The sequence below is a fragment of the Centruroides vittatus genome, unplaced genomic scaffold (assembly GCF_030686945.1).
Source record: "Centruroides vittatus isolate TY-2023 unplaced genomic scaffold, ASM3068694v2 contig_926, whole genome shotgun sequence".
In the NCBI taxonomy this organism is placed as follows: Eukaryota; Metazoa; Arthropoda; class Arachnida; order Scorpiones; family Buthidae; genus Centruroides; species Centruroides vittatus.
In genome coordinates this window covers 3,013,843-3,027,408 of record NW_027122612.1, presented here as the reverse complement: position 1 = coordinate 3,027,408, position 13,566 = coordinate 3,013,843, and the positions used below count along the sequence as shown (strand labels likewise).

At 28.9% G+C, this 13,566-nt stretch overlaps 1 protein-coding gene across 1 annotated transcript in view; it reads right to left on the bottom strand.

Annotated features, from left to right (window-relative positions):
* Positions 1-13,566, bottom strand: part of LOC136984627 (serine/arginine repetitive matrix protein 1-like) — a 102,893-nt gene that overhangs the window by 49,663 nt on the left and 39,664 nt on the right. The gene's annotated exons all lie outside the window — the stretch shown is intronic.

Genomic DNA, 13,566 nt, shown 5'->3' with positions numbered 1-13,566 from the left:
ATACTGAAGTTTTAAGCAAAAGAATACAAGCGATAACCCTATTATTTCTTGTAAAATATACAAATCTACTAAGGTCTTTTTCAATTATATATTGTTAATATCTCTATATAACATACAAAGATATACATAAACACATACACCGCACGCATATAAGACTTACATATGTAATACATGTGTATGCGTTGTGTTATAACCTATTTATATTAAACACACACATGTTTATGCTTGTATATATATATATACATACAAGCATAAACATGCTATATATATAAGCTATATATATATATATAGGACTATATTATTTACATAAAGTTATGTATATGTATATAATCACGTTCATCTGAAAAATTAAGCTTCTGAGAGGAAAAAAATTCTATACACCTACTCAAATGATAAGAGAAAATTTAAAATATCGTTCAAATATAAACATGTAATTATCTGGATACCGATATGACTTTAATAAATTATTGCACGAAATAAAAACATGTTTACAGTTTAATATTCTCATTTAAGAGGATATCAAACTGTAAACATATTTCTTTTTGTCTAGAATGAATTTACAACGTTACACGACATTCGCCTCAATCACTTAGTATAAACATTATATACACGAATAGAAGAACAGTTTACATTATTCAAGAATGAAAGAAAGAATCATTTTATTTCCTTTTTTAAAATGTTTTATAAAGGGGAAAATGATTTAAGTACATTAACCTAAGAATATATAAGCAATATCAATTAATTTTTTTTCCAAATCAACGTGATGGTAATACTTACATAATGGATCCATCCACTTTACTGTAACTCCTGGTTTTTATTTTTAAAAACATTTATAATTTAATTATTTTAAAATTTAAATTATTATTCAATATTAGACATATTAATTGCATTATAATATTATATATATATATATATATAGGTTTACATCATTAAATCTGCATAACATGTTTGGAGTTTTCAGGATAGTTTAATTGCGGGTTAAATTTTTTTTTCTTGTTTATATATATATATATATAATATATATATATATTAGCTTGACGAACGAAATGAAAAATGCCCCGTTACTTCATGCATGCTAAATCACTATGTTCAAGACCAGATCCAGGAATTTGACCCCCCCCCCACGTGATCGTCCCCAATCCCAGCTGGAATAGAAACCTGCTGCTCTTAAACAATAGTTTTTTAGTCAATCAGCCATCCCGTGTGGCACACAACACGTGCCTCTAAGCATGCCAAAGACAATGATTTAAATTGTCTCAAAAATATTTCGATTGTTTCACTGTTTAAACAATATATCATCCATTGAAAGTATTACGTCTAATTCGCTGTTACGTATAAAAAAATAAATAAATAAATATTTATCTTAAATTTCCTCTATTTATTTCGTAAATAACAATAACGTAACATCTAGTTAAAGAAAGAAATTTTATTTTTATTTTGATCCTGAACATCTGGAGTAGATCTATTAGTTAACTTGCGTAACAGGGGCTGGAAACGTTTGCCTAATTTTTCATGCCTCTCGAGAAATTGAGCGAACATCATCATCATCATCATGAAGACGTGCTATTAAATGCTAATAAATTTTGTGAAGAAACTAAAAAAATATTAAGAATATAAGCATCTAATTTATTTTAAAAAATGCATTTAAAATGGGATTTAATGTATTTATTAATATATAAATTTTTTTTTTTTGTGAAATATAAAATTACTATATATTTAGCATATATTATTTAAATAGAACACATTAATTTATCATGTATTTAATCTAACTATTGAGTTCTTTCATATTAATACAAAGCATAACAATGCAAAAATTAATTACTCTATTGTAAATATTGTAGTAATTATGTATATTAAAGAATAATTTTAATGTGAAAAATATTTATAAAGAATGAAAATTTCGGAATTTATTGAGATTTTTAGACTTTAAAACTTTTCCTATTTAAGTTAATCTTTTAATTTGTGGGGCTGCAATTTGAAAAATAAATTGTAGACATATAAATTCACACTGTCGTCCGTCCATCCGGCTGTCTTTCTTTAATCTCGTTCTATTGCATTTCATTTACGTAAAACTGTTGCATCATACGAAATCCCTCAATAGCACTATAAAAAATTCAAAAAACAAAAATGAATTGTCGTTATTTTTTCAAATAGTCAGACACTTCAAAGAACGATCAAACCCGGTGTTTGAGAAAAGCTTGTATTCATAAATAAATAGTCTGAATGCAATCATTTTTCACGCCATTATTACATAAAAGTATATAGGTGCCAAAGGTATACAAAAGCACCTATACAAAGTGACCCGACTTCCAGGCTTACTTCTTTCTTTAGTAAGAACGTGACAAATCTCGATTTTTAGCAGGCTTCCGTCAGAAGGTCGTTGTTCAAGGTCACAATTTTCGCCATTGGAAGTGGAACATTCTACACCCAACTCGTTACCAACACAACCAAAAACATTCGATTGCTATTCACCGGTTGATTAGTCACTCCATTTTTTTTCTGACAGCCGAAAATTAAAATATCTTCTTTCATCTCTTCATTTATGTAAAACATTCCGATTGACTAAAGTATTTAAATTTACAATAGAAGCGCGTGTATCCTCCATTACGTTTTAGCAAAAAAGATGAGATTGAATATTGCTCTATTAAATTTAATTAAAGGCATTAGAAGTATGCAAACGTATTTAACTAAAGTTGCAATCGAATAAACAAGATTGTGTGGCACAAATCGGGTGTAGACAATAATCATATTAATAATAAAAGTCAAACATTCAGACACCCGACCGTCCAGGCGCCAGGTCAGTCTGTTCGTTTCCGCCTTAAAAGACGGAAGCAGCAGCTATATGGACTTCTCCGCAGACACTCTGCCGGGGGATAGTCATAAAGTCTAAGTAAGAGCAACTCATCTCGACGAAAGACGACCTGACCGTTGAATGTCTCCATACCAGTTAGAAATCGTCTATGCTATCCAACAAAGAAACATTCAACATTTCCTGGTTACTATAAACCATTGTAAATAAATGTTGAATTTTATTAATTACTTATTAATATCGAAAATTGAATTTAAAAATATTTTATTTTCTATAAATAAACATTTACATTTTTCTGGCATTATACGAAATAATTTAATATGAGCCTTACTTCACACATCATCCGGTAAAGCTCTTAAACAAATAGAATATTGCCTTTAAAAAAACAATTTAATAATTAAATTAAAATCGTATTTTAATGCAATATTTAATCGTATATAAACATAGACATGGAAATTGTCTGGCGATTTCTATCTAAATTTAAACTAGTGGAATTACCCGAATACTGGAGTGGAAAATGTGGCCAAAGTATTAATTTATTGATTAGAAATTAATAAAAATGAGTACTTTTAATCAATAAATGTATAATAAATACAATGGAGACAGGCTGTGTTACAAATAATAATCGTACGAAACAAAACACGATAGGCTTGATTTGCCGCATACCTAAGTGAAGAAGACAGAGGTCCCTCAGTATCTGACCTCGATATTTGCTGCTGTGTTTTTCCTTTTTTTCCCCTTCGTTCTCTCCGGCGTTCTTCCTTTCATACTTAGTCTCCTCCCTTCGCCCTTGGTGTACATTAATCGGTGAATCATTAGGGCAAGCTTTTCTCACGTCCCTTTTGTGTCCTTGAATCATGATTAGATTGATCAAAAGAAAATTTTCATCATTTTGAAAACTAACGGTTACGTAATTCTCTCATTGAAATTCGCCATCCCAAAGGTAATCAATTGTTTATTACGTTAACAATATATTAATTTTTAAGACCTAAAATATAGGAAGGTGACTACTAATTTTTTTATTGAATGTAATTTATTATTAAGAACGAAAAATTGTTGTGTATTTTTACTTTAAAAAAAAAAAAAAAAATAGAAAATAGGAAAGAGAAAATAACTGTCCTCGTACAAATTATTTTCCAGTATAGAAATTGTTCAAACTAATAAAATATAGTTAATTTAGTTCAATGTCTGCTTACTATAGTTATGCATTCGTCTGTCAATCACGACCATAATCAGTGGCGCGTTATCTTATGGGCAAAAAAGGGGTAATTATTTGGTACCCCCACTAAAAGGGGCCCCAAACCAATCTTTTGTAAGAAAATATTGAAAAGAAATGTCTGAAGTCAACACTGTACACGAGGTCTCCTCATTCATATTTTTCTAGGCCCCATGAAGCAATAACGCGCCACTGACCATAATAACACGATAACAAAAGGTAAGAAAACATTTCTATTTATAAGGAAGATCATTTCTGATACGTTGCTTACAATATGAGAGCATTTCTTCCCAAAGGATTATGGATGAAAACGAAGGCTCTCACAAATTGAATTGATTTCTAACCATATAAAAGTACAATTCAATGGGAATTCTTTGGTATGTGGCTGCTTATGTCAAGCATACTATTTGTTAGAACAATAGTAGGATATCTTCAGTATATATATATATAATAAATACTGAAGAAATCATTCTTGCGGTACTAAATAGGGAAAAAATTATGATACTAATCTTGCATCTTGAATTAATCTTCACAATTAATCTACACTTTATTGCTTCATTAGAATTAAGGGTATGAAAATAAAATATTAGTTTAAAAAAAAATTGTATTTAACGAATTTTTCAGCATTTTTTTTTTGTAAAAATTAATCCAGTTTAAATTATTTTTAATCGTGGTTTCAAGAGAACGAATCATTAAGATGTTCGAGGGACTTGCATGAATGCACGAACAGACTTTTATATATTGCATACAAGACTACTTTAATCGTAAATTAAGATAAGAATCAGAATGTAGCACCGATATATTCTAATTATGCCAAAATATAAACGAACCTCCGAACAACGGTCACTTAACGGAAACATCAAAATTGTCCGTTGTTAAGAGGTTTTTTGACTATAAATTTGACAATTCAAAAAGTTATATAAGGTAATTTGATTAAGAAAAAGTTAAATTTAATAAATTTAATTAATTATTAAAGCAAATATATATTTATTTTTTTTTTATTTCAAACCTTACATAAAGTAAAACTGCAGACTTCAATTAATGTAATATCGTTTAAGCTGTCATTCAATAATTTATAATCCGCAGTTACAAAAATGCATTAAAAAAACTTGTATTTCTTCTTGCAATTAAACAGACGAGCAATTTTCCGTTCTAAGAACGAAATTTTTCTTTTAAATGTGGAATATATTATTTAAAAAAAAAAGGAAGAATTTTAATATTTTTTTATAAAAATATTTCTATAAACAGCTGTTGTAAGTAGTATAGCACTGGTTAAATTTATGTTATTACATTCTTTTTACTTCTATGTCATTACTGTGTATTAAAAATGCATACTGTATACTTGGACTCGTTTATTAATAAGTGAAAATGGAGATATTTTGTTTTGACTTTTGACTAAGATCTCTTTTTACTAATCAAAAATTACGCCAGTATAATAATTACCGTTAATAAACAAGGTCCAAGTAGACATTATGTTATTAGAGGCTGAGTAGTAAGATGAGGTATGGGCCAATCACTAATGTAAAACTTATCCTCCGACCGCCGTAAAAACATACAAAGGAGACCAATAAAATAAATATAAATACAATTTTCCATCACTTATCAAAAGAAACTTTAATTTATTTCACGTGTTATACGTAAAAAGCTAAATTTTGGAGGCTCCACTATGTCCGGGAACGAACCAAGTAGTCCTTCCAGTTCTCTATCTGGATCTCGTTTCAATTTTTACACAATTAAAAGATACGAGAAAATCAGTTTTTATTGATTTCCTTATATCTTTTATTTATCTTCTCTTGTGTATGATTGTTTAAGCACTCCATTTCCAATTTCTAATTTCATTTCAATGGTCAAATTTCAGAATTAAAATTAAAAGCGCATTAAGAACTATGAAATAAATTACAAAAAAACACACAAACTTAAACAAAATTTTAAGTTTGTTTATGGTAAACTGTCTTTGGCTCGCCCTGTATAATTCATTTTAGGTTAATGTAACCCTTGGTGCCAAGATGGCGGCTCGTCTCTGATTCCAGCAAGGAAACAGTGGGATGCACTAACCTAACCTATTCTAATAATTTTAGAGTTGCTAATAATTATGGTAATTTATTAGAATAGGTTAGGTTAGGTTAGAACGTCCATTCCCACTGTTTCCTTGCTGGAATTAGAGACGAACCGCCATCTTGGCTACCTAAGGTAACATTAACCTAACTTGAATATAAGTAATATCTTAAAATTATTTTAAACTGATAGAATCGAAAGAAAATACTTCAATACATATTTAAGAATTTGATTCCGTGTTTTCATTTATTAGTTACAAACTTATAATCGAATATATTTATTATTATACATTGAAACAAAATTTTAATTTATTAATTTAATTTCCTACAATAAACTGGATATAGATATAATTTAAGCATTAGAAGATTTAAATAATGTTTCATTAGGTGTATTTCGGCAATTTATCAACTAGAAATTAATGTTTTCCATTTAAAAAATAGCATTATTTTTTTTAAAACTTAAATCTTATATACGAAATTAATAAAATAATCACGCTACGATCTAAAATTCTCTTCACACGAAAATCTTATTTAAAATTTAGTATTTAATCAAACTTAATTAAAAAATTTTTTATGTTAATAATTCATTTCCTGTTTTGTTTCTTTCTTTAAAAAAAAAAAAATACTATGCTAAACACATGCTAATTATTATAAATATATCAACTTTATAACTGTTAATTTTGTAATATTTGTAGTAATAGGCCTAATATTAAAAATTAAATATATTTTTAAACGTCATATTATAGTATTATATACGGTAAAACCTGTATATAATACTATAAAGTTTTATAGATAATATCATTATTATTATTCACCGCCAAAAATCTCATAAAAGTCTAATTTTCTTCATTGCTTTTATTATTTTTAAGCTTATATTTAGAGAAAATAAATGCCAAACTGAACGAATAATAATATAAAAAAGCCAAATAAAAATATCTGAACTTGTTTTTCTTCATAATGTGTTCCCATTTAACGTATCATTAATTTCGCTTGAAAAATCATCTATCAGCATCATCTAATATTATAATAACACACTAATTTGTTGACATCCTATTCTAATTGAACGGAGACATGATGAAAAAAAATGACATATAAATATTAATTATAAAAATATATATATATATATAAATTATTATTAATATTCTTATTTTATTCTTAATATAATTAAAAATAATTATAACACACGTCAATTTTTTTTAATTGTTAATTATGATTCAATAACATTCAGTTTTTCCTTTTCAGGAGAATTTGTTCAGTTGTAAGTATTGTTTAACAAGTGTTTGACGTCGTAAAAACGATGTTAACGACATTTTTACATCTTAAAAGTACTTTAATATCGTTAATGATATTAAAATTTTTCAATTAGTTTTCAGTAGAGAAGAAAAATTAAATATACAGTAAAAACTTGTTATTAACGGAATCAAAATTTTTATCAATCTTTTACATTTTTGTGGCTATGTAAACGGTAAGAGGTTCTTCTTCTAAGTTCATTAGGCTCACGATGAGAGTGGTTGGTCCGTAAAGATAAACAACAAAGAACATAACTCGTTATATTTGAATCAACTCATTCGTGTAAACCCACTAGTGGCAAAACATCACCGAACACTAGAAGTTGGTCGTGGTTCACGCCTGACCAAAGAGGAGTTTTCCGGGTTTTCAACGCGTGCCTAACACCTAAATAGGGACCAGTTTTCCATCGAAAAAGTCCTCCCGGAGGCACCCATCTGTTACTTTGTCTTATTCCATCAATCCAATTCCGATCCGAACCCGAATCTCTACTTAATCTTTATCGCTTCGACCATGTTTTCACCAATTATCTTCATTTACCTCACGTTTATTTACATACGATTGAAGCCAGATAGAACGGCAATTTTGGTCTGTTTTGGCACCTTTATCTGAGCCAGAATATAAGCCAATAATGTTTTAGATGTAATTAGCCAATGGATATTTTTAAATACATTTTATATTTACGCATTTTTTGGAAAAAAAAAATTTTTTTATCTATAAAAATAAAATTGCCTTACTAGAAATTACAGCTTTATTAGCGAGATAAGGGAAGTGAAATCCAAACATTTTTATACGGCTATATACTTAAAATTTTAAAAATATCGAAAGATGATATAACGCAGACCATGGTAGAAGCAAAGGTAGATATCCTTTGACCTTCTCAAATTCCATTACAGTTTATCTTCTTTGGCTTTTGAAGTTACGATGGCAGACGGATAAGCGGGTGTCAATCAAATTCGGTATCGACTACTCCTATCCTAAGCAATTCTATCAAAGAAATACTTTTAAAAATTAAAGAAAAATTCGATATTTAATTAATATCTATGTGTAACCCATTATTTTACAATGAAATCATTACTTGTACTTCTGTGTCACCATACACACAGGAATTATGACAAGGTTCACAAGTAAAATTTACGACCATCTTCAGCTTGTAAATAATATAAACGAATAGCGTAGAACACAAAGTTAAAATTATATATTTTATTTGACTAGTTTAGCCTGATCTATTAGATATCTCACATAATAATCTCGGATATTGGACAAGTAAATGAGGGTTGTACTTCAGTTATCAAATTACGTGAAGTAATTTTACTTAACCCTTTACTAGTTATTTCAATGTTTTCGGTCAATGGCATCGCGGGTGTGACTGTACATAAATACACCATCCATTAGTCTATCTCAATAAATTTCAACGAAATGAGTAAAACGTATAAGCCAATATATGTGCCATACGTTTCTAGTATTGTTTACGCATTAATTATAAATATATCTTAGAAATCATTATCTTAATTTTAATATAGTGGCCATACAATAATAGTAATGAAGAGAATTTAGCCAGATTAAGAATTAGACACTTATCCAAACTGATGAAGGGAGAAATTGTTAAAAAGTGCTTGGAATGAGTAAGTAAACACTATATAAGTGCATTTAGTTATCATAAAGTTTTTTAATAGTTAAATAAATATAAGTAAAACATTGTTTATAAGTGTATAAAACTGATTACATTTATCTATAAATATAATTTTATGCCCAGAACCTATTTCTAATGCTGACACCTGGATAAGACACTGTATTATTAATGCTTAATAATGATGTAGAAGTAGGAAATTTAATTAAAATTAAGAAATGGAGACAATCCTCACGCTACTGTTTGTAATTCACTGTAACGTTATGGTATCAACCAGACATATACGAAAAAACCGTTTTTGTTTAGGGTAGAAATGTGCCAAACACGTGTTATTTAAAATAAAAGTCCGTAAAAATTTAAATTTCTATTCTTATATCTATTAATTAAAGATATTTACAATGAAGTTTTTTTAAAAAAAAAATGGCTATTCATTTACAGAAAAATTTCATTTTCTTCAGTTAAAATTTATCGTTTAATTATTCTGCATACGAAATAAGTTATTAAAGAAATCATTACCCCGAAGAAGATTTATAGCCGTTGCATAGGTTGTACTTTTCCCGTTTGAATTATCGATCTATTCAAACTTCCGAGAAAGAATGACTCGAGTCCAGATTTTCCTTCTACTTAAGAGGGAAAAATTGGGTACGATGGCGAAGTAATCCAATACGACCACCAAATATCACCCCCACGGGTCGAGCGGGTCGACTGTCCTCTGGGTAAGAAGCCTTCATTCCAGATTTGTAGAACAAACAAGCGGTTCTGTACCCCGTTCTTTTTATCTGAGCACGTTCTGTTGAGGGGAAGTCAGAAAGGGGTTGGCAGGTGCAGGATTCCAAAGCTTGTTTCTTCAACTAACCGTGACAGCGAAGGTCTTCTTGATAGCTATTCCCCTCTTATCTACGTAGACATATATTGCTCTCTTTCCCTTTCTTATTGATTATGAGAATATAAATTGTATTTAATTCATTAAAATATATATATACGATTAAGGAGATTATTATTAATTGTATTGCTTAATTATTTGTGTTTAAAATATTAAAATTTCCATTCATTTGTATGAATTTAAAGCGTTATTTGCAAGAATCGATTAATAATTATGCTATAGAATTTAAATACAGATGAATATAGGAAAATTTCTCTTCTGTTTACTGGAAGTTATACGAGGGATAATTAACTTAATTATTTAATATCATAATTAAGTAAGTAGACGGATTTAGAAGCTATTTAAGGTATAAAAATTTATAAATTTTCATCATTTAAAGTAATTATTCGGAATATTTTAACTTTAATTTTAACTAATATTTAAGATTTGTTTTAGATATTTTCAGTTCTAAATACTTATAAATATGAATGCAAATATTCACGCGTAATTAATCTTAATTTTTTATAATAAAAATTCCAATTAATATAATGTTTAATATGCGAAAATATTAATAAATTAATTTTGGAAAAATCATTTTAATGCACTATTTACTTTACACATGACTCAACCTTTAATAACTGCCACCTTTAAACAACGGCCATTTTTCTTTGTTCCTTCATTGGCCGTTCTTCAGAGATTTTACTGTATGTATATATATATGATTCATACATGATAATGATAAAAGGATCAAAGATACTTCAATAAAAATCCCCCAGGCCTTTAAAAATAATTAAGAGTTTAAAACCATTAAGTTTCAATACGTTTGGACCTCATTAGAGAATTTTAATGTTTAATTACACTTTGGAAACTCCTCGAAGTAGTGGACTAATCACTAATGATTTATAATGAGTGCTAAAGAGAGCCCCAAGTATCACTCGTTCTCAAACAGATTTTTCGAATTATATCTTCTCCATTATCATTGAAAGTTTTAAAGCTAAAGCTAAAGTTTTATATAAGTTTAATATTCATTAAACTTATAATGGAATTATAGGATCCAATTTTTCGAAAATATCAATATAAAAACCTACAGAAGAACGTGTAGTTGTATACAGTAATGCACTTTTTGCAACGTCTTCCCCTTATAAACTGTACGAATAATTAATTGATGAGCACCATATTAGCATACGTATCATAATGAAAAGAAAGTGGACCGAAGAAACTTTGTCTGATAATAATTAGCTTCAATCCATTACTATTACTTACATTTTATTGTAATTTAATTAATAATTTAATGGTAATTGGAATCTTTAATTGATTTTTTAACTATAATCTACGTCCCTCCCCCCTTGTATTATTACAGGAGGAGGTGTATGGGCTGTGTTTAAAGCAGAAAATATAGCAATTTGATGATGATTACATCGATCAAACAAAAGAAACTTCTCTTATTTATTTTACACTGTAACGAATACTTATGCAAACCAACCGTGTAAAGAATTTGCATACGTATAAATTAACAAATTTATAGACTACTTGCATTCAAAGAAACCAGTTATAAATAAAAACTATATAGAAAAGTAATTAATGCGATAACGTTTAACAGATACATCGCTTCCTACGTTGACAGTAACATGGCAATACATAACATCTCTGTAAAACATGAATTATTTTGTAAGAAAAATTTACTAAATTCTGAATTCTCCATTCTAAAAATTATTATTATTTATTGTATTTAGTAAAATTGCTATTAATGTAGGCCTTAATAATCTCTGTTTCGTGTTTAGTGTTCATATATATGACCACACTTTCAATATTTGTGTTGGCATACTCAATTCTTCACCTGAATTTCGTGCGAATAAACTGGTTTTTAATGATTTTAAATTGTTTTTAAAACTAAACGATGCGTGGTATCCTCTTATATTTTTTTTCTGCATATGTCTAAGAATTGGCATTATCTCGAATAGTGGGAGAAAGCCTATTCTTACTTTCAATTCTAGTAATTATCTATCGTGTGACAATCTTTCCAATGCAAATTATTTCAACTATAATTTCTGCATAATAAATTTTAAAATAGAGGATTAATATTAAGTAAAATTTTAAAAATTTAAGCGTAAATTACAAATTATTTTACATAAATTCTACTCTGACAATTTACTCTTCAAAAGAAAGAAAGAAAAAAAAAAAAATGACGAGAACAATAACGAAATCAACTGATCTGTTTATTTTACTGCAAATGTGCAGACAGTAGGACGTCTTCAATATGTAACTTCGGATAGATTTAAACTTTGACATTCCCAACGGAGATTTGCTATGTCTCCATTCTCCTACATTGCATCTCTGCCGAATTTTTCACTGTCACACTACTTTTACCTTGAACACTTAAGAGAACTTGCAAAGTGCCCTTCGCTCGTTCGCGCTTGACTGCTTGTTTCCGGAAACCCATCGTCAGTTCCAGTAGTTTTTGTGATTTTGTTCGGTTGTTCTTCTGCTCTGTTACCATATTTCATGTGGATAAACACCTCATTTTCCGCTTCTGCTTTTCTTTTCAGGCATCTATTCAGATTTTTCTTCTACAGAGAAATGTCACGCCCGTTGTTACAATGTTTTATTCTCCTGAATGGCTCCTATCGGCCACCCTCTTCTAGAATTTTATGATGAGTTTAAAATAATAAGAAAACTGAGAGTTTCTTTTATTTATATTTATAGAATATAAATTTGAACATTGTTAACGATCTATAATAGTTTATTAAAGTCTATGTAATAAGCATTGATGTCACGTAACGTTATCGCTAAGAAGAACGGTCCATTAGTTGGTATTTCTTTGAAATTTCAAAATGTTTCAAGTACCAAACGAGGATATGAAAAATGACGGCTCCCCACGATTGCGATTCTCCTCTGAAGGAACTTAATGACGAATGGTGGATGCTGCAGAGAGGCCTTTGGACCTCGTCAGTCACGCTGTTTGCAGCACGAGAGAAACATATGTCGTGTTAGATTGAAAGAAATGCAGGACTCCCACACCTTGGCAACAAAAAAAAATGACCTGGTCAAGGCCAATCTACTGCTGACTTTAAAGGTAAATCAAACGACGGATATAAAAAACATAACTATATTTCTCTCTTCTTGGTTAAATCAGCAGTAAAATTTGTAGTTAGACGTGACCTTAGACGAACTTTGAATCCCTAGAAAAATGCTGAATTTTTGAAAATTACTCGCTGCCAGGCCCCGAATTACATGAAGATTTTGTGAACTAGGTTTGTTTTATAACATTATAAATAAAGTTTAGAACGATTAGTATTTATATTTCTATCCGTTTTTCAGTAATTTGGTATTATAAATTTTATCTATATTTATTTCCGTAGAGATTGTTAACATGGGTAATTACATCTACTTTCTGAAAAAAAGTAGATTCTTGTAAGCTTCTGTTGTTTTTGTAAAAACGATTAATCTCGAGTGCATTTAAATAGTCAGTTAGTGATTTATTAGCAAACTCCAAAAAATTATAAATTGGATTAGAATATTTGCTAGACAGTCGCCTAGGAGTTTGGAATATTAAGCAGTTTTCGTCGCATGCAGATCAATGAACCTTACGGCAAAAACATTGGATAAAAGTCATACGACAAGACAATTACTTGACGATTTAATCTTAAGAAAAGATATTGGCCCTCTCCATAAATTTCAGAAACAATGAGAGGAAAAGTCAATTTGGAG